Source organism: Pygoscelis adeliae, unplaced genomic scaffold (assembly GCF_000699105.1).
Source record: "Pygoscelis adeliae isolate BGI_AS28 unplaced genomic scaffold, ASM69910v1 Scaffold232, whole genome shotgun sequence".
NCBI classification, from domain to species: Eukaryota; Metazoa; Chordata; class Aves; order Sphenisciformes; family Spheniscidae; genus Pygoscelis; species Pygoscelis adeliae.
In genome coordinates, this window is record NW_008824473.1 from 951,574 (window position 1) to 971,134 (window position 19,561).

Genomic DNA, 19,561 nt, shown 5'->3' on the forward strand with positions numbered 1-19,561 from the left:
AGTGTGTATGTGTGTGGCTAAGTGGATATCTTACTTGGCAGTGGTTTACCCTGTCTTTTGCAAATCATTTTAATTTAGAAAGATAACATTTTCCCAAGACTATTAAATTTAGAATGGAATAGTAGGGACAGCTGGCTTCAGGATAATTGGTAAATTTGAACTCTGACAGACCAGGCTGACAGCAATGAGAATATCTGTTGCTTTAACCCTTTAATCCCATAAGACAAGTGTCTCAGTCCTTAGAATTCTAAGTTAATACAGCCCCCGTACCTTTTCCCAGCTTTCTCTCATATGCTCTCACAGCATAATCTTAATCTTCTTTCCTTCTGAGAGATGCCTACTGCTCTTTTCCCAGATAAAATCTACACAACTAAATGAAGTTCACCTCCATTCGCTTTTTCTACTCACTTGGTAAGCAGGTACCCTCATGCTGAAGTATTCTGGATCCTTTGTTCTCCTCTCTTCCCTTCTGAGCTAGCTCTGAGAGATGTGCATCCTTTCCTGCTTCCTGCAAGGAGGACCAGCAGTAGTAGAACCTGGAATTAGTTGTTATTTGGGTCTGGAAGGATTTCAGATCATATGGAGTGTAGAACAATATTTATTTTATCCTTTCTGATATGTAGTAATCTATCAGTCTTAAATCCAAGAAACAAGTCAATCATGAAAGTATGGTGCGTTTCAGGAGTAACTTCTAACACCTACTACAGACAAAATTGAGATGTTTTACTTTTCCTTCGGTGTGACTCCACAGATAATTTTTTTTTAAAGTAGATATCTTACCACAAACTCTGTATTTGTTATTTTTGTTTGACTGATTTTAATTACACTAGCTGTCATTAAAAACACAAGCCATTTGCAGCATCTTCTGCAAGATATTAGCCTACATTCAGAGATTCCATGTAGGCTTTCTCATAGAGACTAGTCATAGTTACTGAGAAAAAGTCCTTGCTCTTCTTTATGCTTGAAATGTTCTGTTGCAAAACCAGTGTCAACTGATCTATTACTCTTATGATTGTTTCTGTATTTTATCTAGAATTACCCAAAGATAAAATGTAGAGCCATTCACTAGTTAAGGAACAGGAGGCTAGGATATTTCTTTCCCAGGTGAATGCTCTAATCTCCCTTTTTAAGGATTTGCCACCATCACCGAGCACCTTGAAAAGAAAGAAGTCAGCTTTTCTCAATTCTTTGGGAAGAGGAGAGGGCTGCTTATATTAATGAAAGGCCTGCTACTATGGGTCTTAAATGGAGGACATTTTTCTTTAGTCTTGAGATGCCTCATCTGTGAAACAAGAGGGGTTTTTAGAAACACACGTCTTCAGTGTTTTCTCCTGACTAGTTTTAAGGAACTGCACACCGAGTATTCTCATTTTAGATGATTCTCTGCTGAAGCATTAGCTGAGGTGCCTAATTTTGGCAATGCAATGTATGTGTGGGTTACATAGATATTTAACTCAGGGTTCATCCTGGGGAGACAGATATCTAAAATCTATGTTACCTATCTCATATGTGCTGTCCTTTTCATAGTTCTAGGCCTTAGGAAATAGCAAAACTGCACTTGAAAATGAATGAAAAAGAATTTCAGGTCATGGGAACCTGAATACAAAGGACAGAACATAGAAGCCTTTCAGCTTCAGCCAGCTAATATTTGCTTACAATTTGGTATGCCCTTCTTTTTAGAAGAAACCTGGGAAAATAAAAGGGCTTTGCAATAGTGAATTGAAGGGTAATATCTAAGCTTCAGTCTATCAGTAAGGAAGTAAGATCAAAATTTGAAAGCCAATCATTATAATCATGGACTTCTATTAAACCATGTATAGAATAAAGAATGTAAAATGATTATTCCTTTCTTGAATAATCTTCAGGTTTTTTAATAACTTTAGCCCCATCAGTGTATCTGTATTTTCTTCAGGAGGCTATGTCCAAGTACATGAAAGAGAAGAGGGTGAATGAAGGAATCAGCATGGGTTTACCAAGACTAAATTGTACTTGGCTAACCTGACTGCCATCTGTGATGAGAACATGAGTGAGCAGTGTGCCCTCACAGCAGAGAAGGCCAACAGTGTACATGGCCAGCAAGTTGAGGGAAGTACATATTCACCTCTGTTCAGAGAGGTGTACAGTTTTGGACTCCACGATGGAAGACACGGACAAACTGGAGCAAATCCAGCAGAGAGAGACACCAAGATCATTAGGAGGCTGGCGCACTGACATACAAGAAGTTGAAAGAGCTGTTTGTTCAGTCTCAAGAAAAGAAGACTAAACAGGATCTCATTAAGGTGTCCTCAACTACTTCATTTGGTGCTGAGAAGAGCCAGGCTCTTCTCAGGTGTGCACAGCAAAGGGGAGAGGGAGACAGATATAAACTGCAACAAGGAAAATTATGATTAGATATTAGGGATAAAATTCACATTGAGGGTAATAAAACACTGGAAAAGATTGGCAAGAGAGACGGTGAAATCTCCATTACTGAAGATATTTAAAACTTGACTGTACAGTTTCCCGAGCAAACTGATCTAACCTCAAAATTAGCTCCAACTTTGAAGTTTTCCCATCTCAGAGAAAGTGGTTGAATCAGATGATTCCAAAGGTCCATTTCATATATTTTGTGAGTCTTCAGTTATATCTGTGTATATCTATGAGTTGCAGTTATATTCTGTGCATGTCCTTTCCAAAATGTGCTTTCTGACCGTGACCATTCAGTCTTTTCTGGTAACAATATCTATAGCTGCAAAGTTCTTTTGGTGATCATGCTCGGGCGTAGGATTGATTGTGATCAATCATGTCCACTGCTTGCTACTGTTACTCAGTGTCGTGGTTTAAACTCAGTCAGCAACTGAACACCACGCAGCTGCTTGCTCACTCCCCCCCCCCCCCCCCCCCCCCCCCCCCGGTGGGATGGGGGAGAGAATTGGAAGAGCACAAGTGAGAAAAACTCGTGGGTTGAGATAAAAACAGTTTAAGAATGGAAATATTATAATAATAATACTATAATAATAATACTATAATAATAATAGTACTACACAAAGCAAGTGATGCACAGTACAATTGCTCACCACGCACCGACCGATGCCCCACCAGTCCCCGAGCAGCGACCTCCCCCAGCCAGCTTTTCCCAGTTTACGTACTGAGCATGACGTCACATGGTATGGAATGTTTCTTTGGCCAGTTTGGCTGTGCCCCCTCCCAGCTTCTTGTGCACCTGCAGCCTTCTCAGTTGGTAGAGCATGGAAAACTAAAAAGTCCTTGACTAGTGTAAGCACTACTCAGCAACAACTAAAACATCGGTGAGTTATCAACTTTGTTCTCATCCTAAATCCAAAAGACAGCACTGTACCAGCTACTAGGAAGGAAATTAACTCTATCCCTGCCGAAACCAGGACACTCAGCTTCTTAAGCGCTGAGACTCTTGGACAAGAGTGCTGTTCTCCCCCTTAACTATCTTTTTGATAGTCTTTTTTTCTCATCCACTAATTTAAGGTGCTTTAATTTAGGAATTTTCCTCGTCTGTTACTTTCTTCATTAAGAGTTGATAGAGATGGTTGCCTGTTCCCTTTGTTGTCTGCTACAAAGCTTGTCATTGTTAAAGGTGGCATTGTTCACAAATAATTTCACAGTAGAGCAGTTCTGGTACCTAGAAGTTCCTTCAGCCTCTGAAAATTAGAGTTATCTTTTAGTGGGGCTGAGCTTCTGTTCTCCCAGTCAGCCCATTACCTACATTGTCACAGACACTCTGAAAAGATGAAATTGTTCAAATTGGCTTGCTATCTGGATGACAAATATTTAGATTTTCAGGAGAAAATAAATAAGCATGCTTGCAGGTTTGCTTGGATATTGTCACGTGTTGTGGTCTCACTTTTGGTACAAGTCATTTGACCAACTTTTGACCAGTCTCATAATTCTTATCCCAGTGATTAATGGGAGGACTTTATGGCAGTACTGAATGCAGTTCAATGTATCATCTCCCACGTTTCTCTCTAGGACAGCCAAAAGCAGCCTAGATGTTATTAATGCATCATGTATCCTAACTCCAGGTTTCATGGAAGGTGTATGTAGGATGGGACATGTGATGCACCTGCCTTACATGTGTTAGAAGGGCAAAAACCTTCCTGGTTTCAAATGACTGGACGTATTTACTCCATCATTATAATATGAGAGTTAATCTTGGTGGAATCTGTTTACTGATGTCTAGCTTTATTTTTTAGATGAAGTTCAGTATAGTTGAAGATGAGAATTTGAATTCTTTGGATTTGAAGAACAAAGATTACAGATGCATTTTCTATTATGTGTACTTTTATACATGACATCAAGAGGTGGACTTCTTAGTAAAAAAAAAATAAATACATCTTCATGTAAAATTCATTTACAGAGTCACAGAACAGTTGATGTTGGAAGGCACCTCTGGAGATCATCTGCAGAGGTCAGCCAGAACAGGTTGCCCAGAACTGTGTCCAGTGAGATTTTGAGTATCTCCAGGGATGGAGACTTCACAACCTCTTGGGGCATCCCACTCTAGTGTTCATACAAATGAAATATAAAAGAACAATAATCCATATACATACAATCCACAGTTAGAAACTACTTATCTCTTGGCACACTGTATAATGTAACCTTATTTTAAATTGAAATAATTTTAAATATAGTTATTGCTATAAGCAAAGACAGACATCTACAAACACAAGATAAAATAGTCTTCTAAATGCTGCATACTGTGGAGGGTTTTGTAAATAAGGCGTATATGCATATAGTATGATTATTCTCTTCTTCCCAAGGTTGTTTCCCTTCTTTGGAAATCATTTCCATACTTAGACATTGAGCTACATCAAGCAGAACACGTATGTGTAACATATCTGAGGAAAAAAGTTTCAAATTCTCCAAAAGACAATATGTGGATTTTATCCTTATAAAGGTGCCATTTAAAGTCTTACTATACTGAACTCAACCTAAGCTTTGTATGAATAAGATATACAAAAGTCAACATAGTTACTATACAAATCATCATCAATATTTCAGCATTATAAAGACAGCAATATAAAATTATTTTTTACTACAACATTTGGTACTATCCTATCAAACATAAATTATGCATAAAATATTTTGAAGTTGAATGAGCGAAGTTGCTTTGTCAATAATTCAGGCAATAGAAGAACAGTAATTCCCCATGTGTCGGTGCTTCCAACAGCATTTGGTTCTATTTTTATTGGTTCTATTGTTATTTCTTGTAGTTAAGGTGAAAACATAAAATTAGGGTAAGTTATAGCTGTGTAATACATAAATAAAATAGTGATTTTTTTTTCCTGATAATTCTTTTTATGTGAAGGGATAAAGTTTAGTTTGTATCAATATGTACTTATTAGGGCTTCAAGTCATCAGAAGAGAAGGGGGAACTGTAAAAGCTTCAGCCCTTTCTCTCTGCTAGATCCCTTTCATTGGAACCAAGTAGTTACACCACTTTTGTGAACATATCACAGCTTGGGCAGAAGAAACCAGGAGTCTTTAGGAACATATTTCCAATGTGCGTGGTGGTCAGGACAGTGATCTCATCTTCTCTTATCAGATACTCTGAGTTGTTGCAGCATGTAGACGATACTGGAGAAAAGCAGTAAGAAACCTGGACTTACCATAGTCATTCATAATGCCAAGGCTGATGGTGTTGTCACAGCACTCATCTGTGTCCAAAGAAGAGGTATGAGTACTCCAGTTTCTTGTTATTGATGCCAGAAATGTTAACATTGGAGTTTTTCAGGGAACTGTAGTGTTAAATGCATGATCCCCTAGGTTATATGAATGATAACTTGTCTCATTAATTACAAAGCTCACAATCTAAAGAGTATCAGCAGAAGGAAAATGCCTTAAGGAGAGCTCATATCTCTGTAATGTTGCTCTTTAGTGCGTAGGGTCAGGGTTCTGTCTCACCTTTCCAGGAAAATACTGTTCTGTGCTGTTCTGTGCTACAAACTTTGCTGGCAGTTTGGCTACATGAGGCAGCACACTGCAGAATAAAATTCCCTTGTGGTTCTGTGCACAGCCAAGCTGCCAACAATGTTTGAAGCATAAAACACTGCTATATGTCTAATAGAGTAAGAGACTGTCATACCTTTTATTTTTTCAGAAACAGGGAGAAATAATAATATAATTCACTTTGAATTCATCAAAGTTATGTTTAGAATAGGGAGACTACTTCGTTGCATATCTTCGTACTGGACATCACTGGCATTGGTTAAAACATCCACTTAGGTGTCTCCTCCCAGCCCCATTATTGTACAGAACCATTCCCATTTTCTTTCAGCTTTGGGTGAAAGTGGCCAAGAAATCAGTTCCGTTTTGTTGCATAGGAAACCAATAGTAAACCAGCTACTTTCAAGCTTGAAAAAACCCAGAGATCTACCTTGAACTTAAAGAAGAGTTCAAATGATAAAACACAATGCTATTTTATGTTTATAGCAACAGGAATGGTTTGTATCTCTTGGTTTGTAGGATCCTTTTTCCATAGTGTGATTTATCTGTGGGAAATATGTTTTACTTAAAATTAGTTATGATCAATTCCACTATAGAATCTTGCAGTTTGGACTCTTCATGAGTCCAAGTGTCCTCAGTGACAGTTTCCCATTCTCAGGTGGACTGGAGTGCCTTTTTATCCTTGCTATGATGATTAGGTGTGGAAAAGTAGCTCTCTTGAACAGGTATTAAGTTTTCATTTGCATCTCCTCTACTCTATTGAGTAGAGTTGATGGAGTTGCTATGCAGAAATCTTGTAATGTGTGAGTTCCTAAAAATTACATTCCTCATAATTTCTAAAAATGAGGAAGCTTCCAACAGCTCTGTCAGGTTGTGCTGGACTACCTGGTGTCATTTAATGACCTTTCCTGTCAGAATCCACAGACATTATAAACCTGATTTTTGGTTGCTTATGGCCCTGAAAAGCACTTTAAGAATATTTAGACCATAATTTTGCCTGTAAGATTTGAATTTTCCATAACGGTGGCACGTCCCATTCAGTGTCTCTAAAAGGTTGCTCTTTTATTCCAGATTCCTGCCCATGTCTCTTTCCTTCCCTGGAGATACCACTAAGCCTTGCAGCAAAGACTCTCTGGTATTCATGGTAGACTCATGTCTATATAAATATGCTGTTGAAAGTATATGCCAAATATTTCTCTGCCAAATCAAAAGATACAGGAGCGTGCACATGGCACTGCCACAATGTGATACATATACAAGGAGATACGAAATTCTTTCTCCTGTATTGGGAGCTGGTTAATCTTTCAGGTCGGTACATCTAGTGTAAGATTTGCTTTATGAATTCCTAGAAGCTCTGAATACACTATCAGACAATTTGACCTGTTTTAGGCTTGTGAACTGTGAGTGGGTGATTTAGGACAACATTCTAAAATTTAATTTATGACCTGAGCCTTCCAGAAGCTGATCTTTTTGTCTCAGAGATGAATAGAAAGTGTCCCCTGCCCTGCTTCAACTGTAGTCAGGCCTTGGAATCTCTATTATTGATTCCTTCTCTGATTAAATTCCCTGATGCATACTTTCCTTTCATTTCCATTTCTTCCAGGGATTGTCAGAGACAGTATGACAGGCTGCCACTATGGAAGTGCCTAGTTCCAGGAACTCCTTCATCATGGGTGTGGATATCCAACTCTCACTTTCATCCTTGACCTGTTCTCACAAGACACAGACTTGTCCTTCCTCCTGGAGACACCATCTAATTAATTACATGAAATACTATCTCTGATAAGTAGGCCAAATTTCCAATGTTTAACTAGGTCCCTCTCACCTAAGAAGGCTTCTTTCTCCTTCATTTGTGATGACTGGGAAATTAGAAGTGAGAAATCTGTCAGTTTAGTAAAGGCTTTTGCTGTCCTTAATTTCAACTCGTTTCCTGCTGGTGGGAGTAATTCTTTTTTCCCACCCCGTCACTTCTGGGTTCCTCCCATCCAATTTGGATGGGAGTTTTTTCCCAAGAGCTCCTGTTCCTCTATAGAACCTAAATTTGGGTATTTTTGATGTGAGAATTTTTTAGGTCTATGCTTACCTTGTCTTTTCTGAACCATTTTCTAAAGACTGGGGTTTTTTTGTAAGTATTCTTTCTGCTAAGAAGTTGAGGAGATTCATGCCGCTGTAGCCACTAACAATCTTTTCCTGGAATAAGGTCACTCTGAGTCCATTGTAGATTCCTTTCTTAGCTTGATACCAGAATGAGACTGCTAGACTACCTTGCAGGTAAACCATGCAATTATGGATGCACTGCTAGGAATTTCCATCAATATGAGTGTGCATGTGAAGGAGCAAAGAAGTAAAGAAGTTGACTTACCAGCAACAGTATATTGTTTGGGATATTCATGTATATAACTTTCTTTCCCCTTACCCTCTATCCTGGAGTCAGGCAAAGGACTAAAAAAGGAGGTGGGGTCAGTTTACCACTCCTCCCTTCTATGCCCTCTGCTGGGAGGATCAAAGGCCTAAAGCACAAACATGAACTGCGGACAGATGCTCATCAGATCTATATGGACCCAAACTCAGACAGTATTGCTCTTATATCTTCTAAGCTGAGAAATGCTGTTGTTGGGAGACAGGCTTCTGCCAAACCTATGACAGGAATGTGAGGCCACATCTAACTTTAACATGCCAGGGAACATTTCTGGATACTGGAATGTGCCATGTGGCATTCTCCCAAAGAATGAATGAGCTACCAGGCACAGCTGAAGAATTAGTGGGCCTAGGGCCTGATAGACAGTCGGGATGCAGCTATCCTGTTTGGAAGGTTTGAGTAGTGTAGGTGTGGAGCATTCTATGCCAGTATGATCTCAATGCCAGAAAATAGTTCCAAACATGTTTAATTTACTATTGCTGATGCAGCCTGAGTTGCTAGATGGTTCAGACTGGAAGTGACAAGGGCATTCAGAGTCTGGCAGAATGGAGAGTCCTAACCTGCGTACAACCCATGACATAACTTCTGGGAGCTAAGCAGAGCTAGATAGTTTTAATGATCCAGATTGTACTTCAATCTCAACAGTATATAAAAATTCTAGATCCCAGATTGCCCACTGCCATTTTGTAAATCAAAATGTGCAATGAGGACTAAAACAATTATACCTCTGTTACATGGAAGACAAGTATACAAAACTCCACTACCTAAACATGATTGTCTGGAAAATTTGTTATGGATTTTAGATTGTTCAGAGTCACTGGGGGATATATGAAAGCCTGACAGAAAAACAGTTTTTGTTTGCAAACTTAAAGAGACAATCCAGTATCAGTTTACCTTTAGGTGAAGATTTTTGTAACCATAGTGGTTAAAAAAACTGAAGTTGTAAAATTCATCTTGCCATTTAAAAAAAGCTTGCAAAGCCATTCTGAAATGATTTCACGCCCTGGATTTGTTACTAAATTTTTGTCTCCTAGGTGGCAGAACTATATGATCAACTAGGTTAAAATTTGTATTTCACTGTAATGAGAATCTATTCCTTCATTGGCTATTGAACTGTTAAAGTTTTCTGTTTTACAAAAAGGTCAGAAGTTTTGTTTCTGTTTTTGTTTGCTGTAGATTTGGTATAGTTTTAAAATTTCTACAACCATAAACCGCATCCTGGTATTCTGTTTCAGTGCCCAAGGAGAAATTAACCTTTCAGCTTTGTTTGATTACTCTTTTATTGAAAATGTTTACAGGTTGTCTGTGCATTCAGACTACTCTGAACTGGCATGATCAAAGTCTGTATGGAATTATTTTGATCATGGCTGGCAATTCTTTATGCTAGTAATGTACCCCCAATTAATTCAGTGTCTCAGTTATCAATATTAAAGGAGTACTGCTGTGGTACAATCTTTTTTCAAATCATAAGTGTGTTATGAATGCAGGTATTTCATATAAATCTGGGATGAGCTCTCATGCCTTTTAAGATGTCAGGTTCCTTTGCACTCTTTTCAGTTGGCTTCTTGAAAATCCAGAAGAGATGGATACTCTAGTGACTAGGTGGTTTTTAAACATTTACCTTTTGTTACACCCTCCCACACTGGGAAAGAAATGTTCCTGGAATTGCACTAACTTAAGCTATGTCAGACACACCTATATGAGGTTCTCTGCCTGGACAGTGGGACGAAGGGAGACCGGCCATGAACCAGCAACTAGTCAGACCTTACATGAGCAGGGCAATTTAAGGAATGAATCTCTTTTTCTATAGTTCTTGCTGGGTGCTGGATATCCAGCTACTCAGGAAAGCTGACCTAAGCAAAGTCTTGGTTCAATTTAATACTTTCCTGGGTGAAGCCTCAGCCACTTTTTAAATTTAATTCCACTAGAAGGAGATATATATTTTTTTTCTGATATGACTCCAAGTATTACAAGTATTTTTTTTGGTCAGGCTTCAGCACTTGGAGGAAAACGTCCCTCTTCTTACTACTTGAAATCAGACTGTGCACCCTCTGGTGAAATGATTATTTCTTCGTTTAACAGAATAATTATACTGTCAAGATTGAACTAACAATCAAATCTACTTGTTGAAAGTGCCCTTAAAATGAGATGTAGAAAAAGATCTTTCTTTCCAAGATTAAAGATAATTGAAATTTAAAGTGAATTCAGTATAAGGTAAATTCAACAGGGGCCTGTTTTTCAGGGGTTTTTCGGTCTGGATTCTTTTAACAGTTACTATTAAGCAGCTTCCAGAGAACCTAGCCCATATGTGTGTCACAGGCCTTCCATCTCCATCATTCTCTAAAACCCTACACCTTTCTAGAGATTTCACAAGCAAGGATCCCTTCCCCTCTGCAAATGATCTAAGTTTAATGACGTTTAATGTAAAACAACAAAATAACTATGATTTATACATATAATAAAGGAAAACAAGATGGAATCTGCCATCTCACAAGTGCATTTCATAACCTTTTTTGGTATATCACTTTCCCTTTTTATGTTGTAGGCCAGTCTATCCTTACATGTTACGTTTAGTTTAGTACCTAAGATATTTAGTCAGGGATTGTTCTTTTATTGCTGTATTATACAAAGAGCTAGGAACACTATTTGCGTTAAACACAACTGAACAAATCATAGTAATTGTTTCATGAGCCCTGCATGTACCGTGGTGCTAAGAGTAGATTATAGGGAGAGTGAGTTGGAATGAATCATTTTGCATGGTGTCTTATTGTGAAACTGCGATCTCTTCTCCAATGTTTCTCAAAACCTATGGCATTGGGAGGAATATTTGCACCCAAATTTGGATTATCCATATATCTCTTACCAAAGAGGCAGTTCAGAAAGAACATTAAATTATTCCTGTAGCGGCTGAATCTTATAATATATTTTACATAAAGGTATCTGCTAAAACAGATTTTGTGGAGTATCCTATCAGTTCTATTTTAAGGAGCAGAAAGATGACAAGATTATTCAGTTAACATTCTCAAAATATTTTTCCCCAAATTTAGCATTTTTATTTTAAGATTGCTGAAATGTTCATGATCCATGGGGCTGCAGTTGAACAGAGCACTTGCAATACTTGTAGAGTAGATGGCTGCTTCATTTTCTAGAAAACATGCCCCAGTAGAACTATTTGAGGTACAAAGAATGTTTAGCTTCTTTGTTAGTATTTCATTGTTTTTGTAGAATTAAGAAACATAGTGTTCACTTTAGATACATCTAGAAATAAGTGGGGTTTTTTGTTCTTTTTAAGCTGCTTGAAGCTCTACATCAGCCAGATCTTCCTTTATAGTAGAAGCTTTCGTGTCATTTAAACCTCTTAGTCTTGGATTTCATTTCTACATTTGATAAGGCTTTTAAATAGAATAGAAACAATAACTCCTAATGGATTTGGATAGGGAATTCTAACATAAATAGACTGCAGATTTAGTGAATATTTTTACTGTAATTACATTTTGCCTTCTAAGCTGTGTGTCATAAATGATTTTGTTCAATAAAAGGCATAATGTTGGATGAATTTATTTTTTCTGAGTGATCCAAGTGATTACTGGTACATCTTACCAAATATTTTGTTGGTGATGTGATGGATATGACCTTTATAATTATTTCAGTAACGGTGTTCATGAACTTTTAAGTGGTGATATTCTTGTCACATACCCAGAAGCTTTGGAAGACCTTTGTAATATGTAAAGCTGTGAAACTTCAGCCTCTCTAGTTAAAGGATGTTATTTGTCTTTGTGAAAGTAATGTTGTGCTGATAAAGTAATTCCAATCATGATCATAGCAATGCTTTGGATGCTCCTGAGGTAATTCTGACCTCTGTTGGCAAAGCACAGCAAATGAAATGCATGCTCAGTAGCACCCTTCTGTTTTGATATTATTTATTTTAGACATGATGTGTTGCTGGGAGGAGAAATGAAGGCATTAATTCTATGTTTTTGTTGTTGGAAAGCTTTTTTTGTCCTACCATTCTGATTAGCTTGAGCATAGGATAGAGGATTTATGCTCAAACTGTCCTTAATTAATAACATTTCCTGGTTTAGTAATTTTTGTACCAGAGAACACAGCTTCATCCAATATCTTTCTTATTCAGATTTTCTGTACTATGCCAACAACATTTAAACATTTCACATTATAATATCCCTATGCGTTAAAGATTGAATATTACAAAGATTCCATTTTAGGTTATGCAGTATGTCTGATATAGCCACCATTCTGTAATACAATGTTTAAACCTCTGAGAAAACGTGATCAGTGGAGTGGATTTGCTCTGTTGTACTTACTGCAATATATAATGTCACACTAAACTTTCTTATTTAATGTTTTAATCCGGTTAAAAGAAGTAAAGGAAAGAAATATTGAATTGATGTAATCTGAACAGGTGCTAATTTTTTTCTGTGCAGTAACTATCATTTCTATCACATATTTGTCATATCTATCTTTAGCTTTCAAATGTCTTTCTTAGGTTGTGTTCTTGTTAACAAAGTTAATATAATGCTGATGGAAAGAATGAGTGTTAGCACTTTGATGGAGCCGGGTTACATGCAGATACTCTATGCTAGCATTCTAGCAAAGACATTAAGTGCACCTCTGTTTTGAAACTGTGTTACTCCAGAGAACAGACTCAAATTGTTTAATATTTTATATTGTGGATAAGAAGGGTTCTTAGTACTATTTTGAATTAATTTTGATCAAGGTTCCTTTCAATTACCTAAAATCTTGCAAAATTGTACTGTTGCAGGCTTCTGATATTCTCTGCTTTGCTCATTGTCTGCTTAGGGCTCTGGAGTCTAAGTAACTGAGGAAGTGTTCTACCAGAAAGCACAAACTTGGCGGCAAACTCTTTAGCAGGGCCTGTTGTGACAGGACAAGGGGGAATGGCTTTAAACTAAAGGGGGGTAGATACAGACTAGATATAAGGAAGAAATGTTTTACACTGAGGGTGGTGAAACAGTGGCACAGGTTGCCCAGAGAGGTGGTGGATGCCCCCTCCCTGGAAACATTCAAGGTCAGGTTGGACGGGGCTCTGAGCAACCTGATCTAGTTGAAGATGTCCCTGCCCACGGCAGGGGGGTTGGACTAGATGACCTTTAAAGGTCCCTTCCAACCCAAACTATTCTATGATTCTAAATATTGTCTATATGTTGTATGTATGTTACAGGTCGTTGATAGACTTCAAAAGCCTTAATATCTCAGGATTCATATTTTGGAAGTTAGTTGCTGGAGCTGCACTCTTTCACGGTTCTGAGTTGAGGTTAAGTTTATGGTAGGTTGTCCAAAAGGGTTGAACATTGTTGCTGGTGTTATGAGATGAAGATATGGAAGCTTTGGACTGAGAATATGAGAAATCATGTGGATAGTTGATGTAATACCATGTGGATGTAAACACAAGATGTGAGACTCGTTACGTCTGTTACATTCTCATATGTCAAAATAGCTAGTGATTGATTTCATTGATGCAGGGATTAAGACTCTACTATAGGTTGATTTCTGAATCTCCTTTGCAAATCTCAGCATAAACTGAGAATGAGGTGTGGGAAGGCCTTCAAGAATCAAGAGGAAATGGAATCATGTCTTTTTTCTGACGTCTATTTTGCTGGTGTGTGATAGAATTACTCTACGTTTGAGGAAACCCAGATTAGGAAGGGCAAGGTATTAAAGCCAGCTGAATTGCAGACTCTATAGATAGCAAGTTCTGTTCTGTGTGTCCTAGAGCTACAACAAAGAGTCTCATGTCAGGTTGGTTTCTGGGATGAACAGTCTTGAATTCTGGAATGAGGTCATAGTTCTAACAGCATCCATATTTCAAAAAATTGTGATATATATTGTTACTCTTCCCAGTGCTGCTTCCAGTGCCAGAGCTTCAGGAATTTTTATTCCACTTAAACAAGTGTCAGTAAGTGTTCCAGGAAGCATAATTAATCATTTAGAGGTTTTAAAATCTCCTTTTATAATAAATATTGACTTTGCCTGTCCGTGATAAGAATGTGTTTAAAATTGCAAACATCATGAATTTATGATGGATGGGAATACTATATTGGGCCTCCAAAAATATATTCTGGAAAATCCCTGTATAACTTTTCTTACTAAAGATTCAAGGTCAGTTGAATTAGGAAAAAGAATGGCTAAAGGAATATCTCCCTAACAAAATATGTCATCGTATCTGTATTCTTGAGAGAAAGAGAAATGGCATTTTTGCTTCAGTTTGTTTCTGAGGTGAGAAATATTACAGTGGTTTTTTGGGTTTTAGTGTCACCTAATTTTTACAAAAGAAGAAGTCAGAGTGGTCTATCCGAGAACATGTTCTGTTCTTCCAAAGAAAATACTGATGATATATACTATAGTTCAGTGTTCATAGGTATATTCATGTTAAGTGTATCTTACAATTGTGAGATATGCAAGGGCTTTCAGATACACTTCTGTTGCTGTGCTTACAGAAAAATAATTATTGTTTATATAATTTTACTAAATAGCAGTTGTCTAGGAAAAGTTGAAAGAACCCAGCATTTATGTATAAGGGGAGTTCAATATATGTATATACATATGTATATATGTATTATATATATACTGAAAAAGGATGTAGTCAAGTATGTCTGATGATTGGTTTTTTTTCTCTATTGTATGGCCTAATATTACCTAATACAGTGGAGCCCTGGTTGATCTTGATCAATCTGTAGATCTTATACAAAGCCTATAGGTCTGATCATAACAAATGTGTAGAACCCATCTACCTCATATATGTAGGGAGCCCAAACTCATGATACATAGCGTATGGAGTTGCCCTCCACAGGAACAGTTAATCTGATGCATTGATCTTCAGCATTAGCCATATGGCATCCCTGCAGATTGCTCAGATCACATAAGATCATACCTGGAGATATAATTTACAGCAGTTTTAAAACATGGTTCACATTGCCTAAACATGAATGATTTTACTTATTACAGATACTGCCTGCTGATCTGCTTTTGGACTGAGTATTTTCATAATTTAGTTAGTAGTTGTTCTCATAGTGTTGTTGTGCAGGATGATGCCAAATGAGAGTTAACATTTTTTCCTATCAGGATGACTGGATTCTCAAGGACGGAACTCTGGCATGGATCCAAGGATCTGTCTGACTCATCACTGACAAGCTGGAGTTACTAAGGTTCACTACGAACTAAGCAAAACCCCACTTTGTCCCTATAGACAACTGGAATACAGAGGAACCCTGCTGTCATAACTGATGAAAGCTTTCTCACTTTTAGCCACTCCAGGCAAATTGTTCTTGACTCTAAGGACAAGGCAAAGCTAACCAGTATTAGTCAGGAACATATTGCTCTCTGAATACAGCCACAGTATTATGCGGTATACCCAGCCAGTGTACTTCCAGATGAGTAGTCCGTAAAGAATGATGAAGCCAAGCTGGTTAGATAAAGGTCAAATGCAAAGTGACCTTATATATATGACAGATTCTTTTAATAAAGCATGACTAATTTGTTGCCTATTCCTTTGCGTGACATCATCAAGAAGTCAAAGTATTTCTCCTTTATGTTTTTGCATATTACCTGATTTTTATAACATTTAAACTGATATAACTGTTAACTCTATCAGAATAAAATTATATACCTTCAAATGAAATTGATTCCAACTTCAAGTAAACCGAGTTCTAGTTCAGTTAAACTAGTTCACATGACTTTTGTTCAGGTTTAGTTTATTTAGTTTTTACCATATGAAGTACTTAACTGGAGAGACTGAGTGCTCCTCAACATGTTTTTCTAGGTAGATTCTTTCCCAATCTGAACGTATCTAAATTTGTATGAACTTACACATGCACAGACTGTCTAATCTGCAGACTTCTAGAACACACCTCCCAGTGGTCTAAGTCTGCCATACAAGACCACTTACTTTTCTAGTATTTTTAATACAGATGTTCGAAGTTGGCTATAAAACAAAAATACTTTTTGTGGCTTCTGCAGAAGCCTACTGCTCATCTTTTGGGCTGCAAAATTTAACTTTCACCCTGGTCTCATGTGAAAGCTAGCTTCTTGCGTGGTCTCAACCTCAGAGACATGCAGACACACAACTGGCTCCCAGGCTACTTCACCTAATGGCTGACTAGTCCAGCTTGATCTTTACTAGCAATCACACGCTGTCTTGCACACTCACACTCCCTACAGTTGCAGGCTTCACGGACACACGGGCTCTCTGACCCATGGTCCCGCTCCAGTTTCTAGTACCCAGACCCTCATTTGCTCCAGTTTCTGGCAACACAGGCACATGGGCTCAACTAACCCATCGTCTGACCCAGTTGCTGGCAGTTGGATCCTCATATACACACATGGACACAGAATAGAGTCCATCACCCAGGGAAACAAAAAAGGAATTTAGTAAGATTGAGTGCAGGACATAGCCAGACAATTGTACTGTAGAGCCAACTATATACATGATTGGCCCTTTTTGTCCCCTTATCCCTCTGTTTTCTTACACTTGTTCCTCCCCAGATCACCTAAATCCATCCCTTTCCCTGCCTTTGGTTCCTCCCCTAACTATCCCATAGGAAGTCTTGCTCAATCCCATGTGTCCCATACCCCTAGACAGTAACACCTCTCAGTCTGGAATGTGCTCCAGCATTGCCTCATCTTGATGGGTGTCACCCCTGGACAATGGGGTGGAGGCTCTCGTAGGACAGCCCTGGGAGGGGCCCCAACAGTGTGCCCATCCCCTGAGTGCGTAATTTGGGTTCCTGCCTGCTGTTGTGCTGCTGTGCTCTGCTGGACTTGCAGAGATGGGCCTTTAATGTGCTGATGGCTCTTCTGTGATGAGCTTGAGGGTAGCTGGGCCAGGGTATTACTTGATTCTCCCACCTGCTGTTGTCTCTTTGTCCTCCTTTGTGGATGTGATAAACACAGGAGCTGTTTATCACATAACCTAACACTCACGTGTATAAAATTTTGTATAGTTTCTATCTATCTCAGTACTGTTCTAGTCTGTTTTTTGGGTACTTCACAATCACGATGTCCTCATATACAAGTTCTGTAATTTCTTGCCTCAGATGTTTCTTTAGAGTTGCTTCTTAAGTCCTAACTCTATCAAAATATGCTTTTATAAGACCTTTTCTATTTCCTTCAATTGCAATTCTTCTGTCCTAAGGTTATTTAAAGGATAAGGCCACATTGACTTTGTGAGGGGCCACATTGACTCTGTGAGACAAGGCTCACATTGACTCTGTGAGACTCATCATGGCTAAGGGTATTCTGGATATCCAAGACTTGTGTGTCTCTCTCTATGTCTGGGATTGTGCCTCTCCTCAGCCACGCAATGAACTGTCATTTATAATCGACCTTTTAGTTCTTTCCACTGGAGAAAGTGTGGATGGCAGATTGGATTAATGACTGCACTAGCCTCGTACTTCTCCAATCAAAAATATAGTTAGTAACAGCAAGAATGGTAATGGGCAAGTATACTAGGCTATCTATTTGGCACTAAGGTTATCTGTATACTTTTAAATGTTGCCACCGTACTCCAAATTTTACTCTGGGCAGATGTAGTCTGTTAAATCTGTCAGTGTTCATTTAGCAGTGATATTTCACAAAACTTGAAAAACAGTAATTACAGGTAAGATACTGGTTTTTGAGTCTTACAGTGTAGGACATGATGCCTTTGTTCTACATGCTTTTTTAAATTACCTTTTTTACTTCCATGTTTGTGTTATCACTTTAAGTGCTGATCCTGCTGTTTGTATATTTGGAAAAAGATCTTTTTCTAATCAACTGTTGTAGCTTTTCATGGAGGAAAGAAGCATGATCCATAGAAGATAAACATAACAGTAGTGCTAAATTAATAATGTTATGAGTTTATGAATTTTTTCTCTTTGGAATATCCATCTTTATGGATATTCCTATTACTGCAAATATCATTCCTTAGACAGGTTTTCAAAAGCAAAACCGAATTCTGAGTTCAATCACAACAGATATAGCAGGCATGCTCTGTGAAGTTGAGCATTATTAGGTAGCTATTGATGTTTGTGCCTTAGATAGGCTAGATGGGAGTGAATGACTGTTCTTCTAATTTGTCTTCACATTTCTGTTCCCAGTTAACATTCAAAAGGGGTTATATGTATACTGGAGGCTTCTACAACAGCTAGGAGGAAGAAATCCTTCGCTGCCTTTCAGAAAGACGTAGAATTACAGATAGACACCCCGGAATCATCCCAGTAGAATTTTTTGTGAATGTCTGCTGTATCTCCCTAATGAGGAATCAAATGGCTCTTTATATGCTCTTTTCTTAGCTTATCCCAACTTGTTCTTCAAATTTCCAAGTTGAAGTGCATAATTCCTTGATAGGAAGAGAATGGAGATATCTGAGCAGAATCTTTGTATCTTACATATATGCTGCATGGCAGAATTTCCTTTACCTTTGGAAATCTTCACTGCCAAAGAAAGGTGGAGGCTGGATTTACCTTTAATTATTATCTGCACTCCATTCCAATAGTAATTTCATGTTGCCATGATAAATCTTAAATTTATGGAATATAGGCCACACTTGTAGATCTTGTACAGGTAACTATTTTGTAAAACCCTGGCCTTTTGCTGAAATAAGATTTGTTGAATTAACTTGATCATACACCTATAAAGAGGAAGAACAGCCTATGGTTGTCATCTTCTCTGTTTTGATTACAGGCAGTGCATACTTGCAATGAAATTCTTTCATGATATCCAGCTATTAGACTTCAAGGTAACAGTTTATCCATAACAGATATATGGACTCACAGTTTCTCACTGAGATAGATAAAATTTTGCATAAGCTATTGAAGGAGGAAGTCGCTTATTGTACATAACTCTACCTCATTATCAAACCACTGTGTAGGATTGAGACCTACTTGTATAGGAGCCACTCTAAGTATAGTAATAAGTAAATGTTGTAAAATATATAATCAAACTCATAATATTTACTACATTCAGTATTTCATATTAAATAGAAATCACTCAGCAATTGAATAGAATCAGTATGGAAATAAAATCACAATTCAGTGAAGTTCCCCAGTTTTTCAGACTTACTTACACTATTTATGGCCAAGACTGTAAACCGATCAAGGTTAAAGAAAACAAGTGGAATAAGCTGCTTTAGAGCCTGAACTTAAATAACGTACTTAATCCCATGAATTA

The 19,561-nt window shown here is 37.9% G+C and overlaps 1 protein-coding gene across 1 annotated transcript in view; it reads left to right on the forward strand.

The window, feature by feature from the left end:
- Window positions 1-19,561, forward strand: part of ANKS1B (ankyrin repeat and sterile alpha motif domain containing 1B) — a 450,276-nt gene that overhangs the window by 29,673 nt on the left and 401,042 nt on the right. The window lies entirely within an intron of this gene.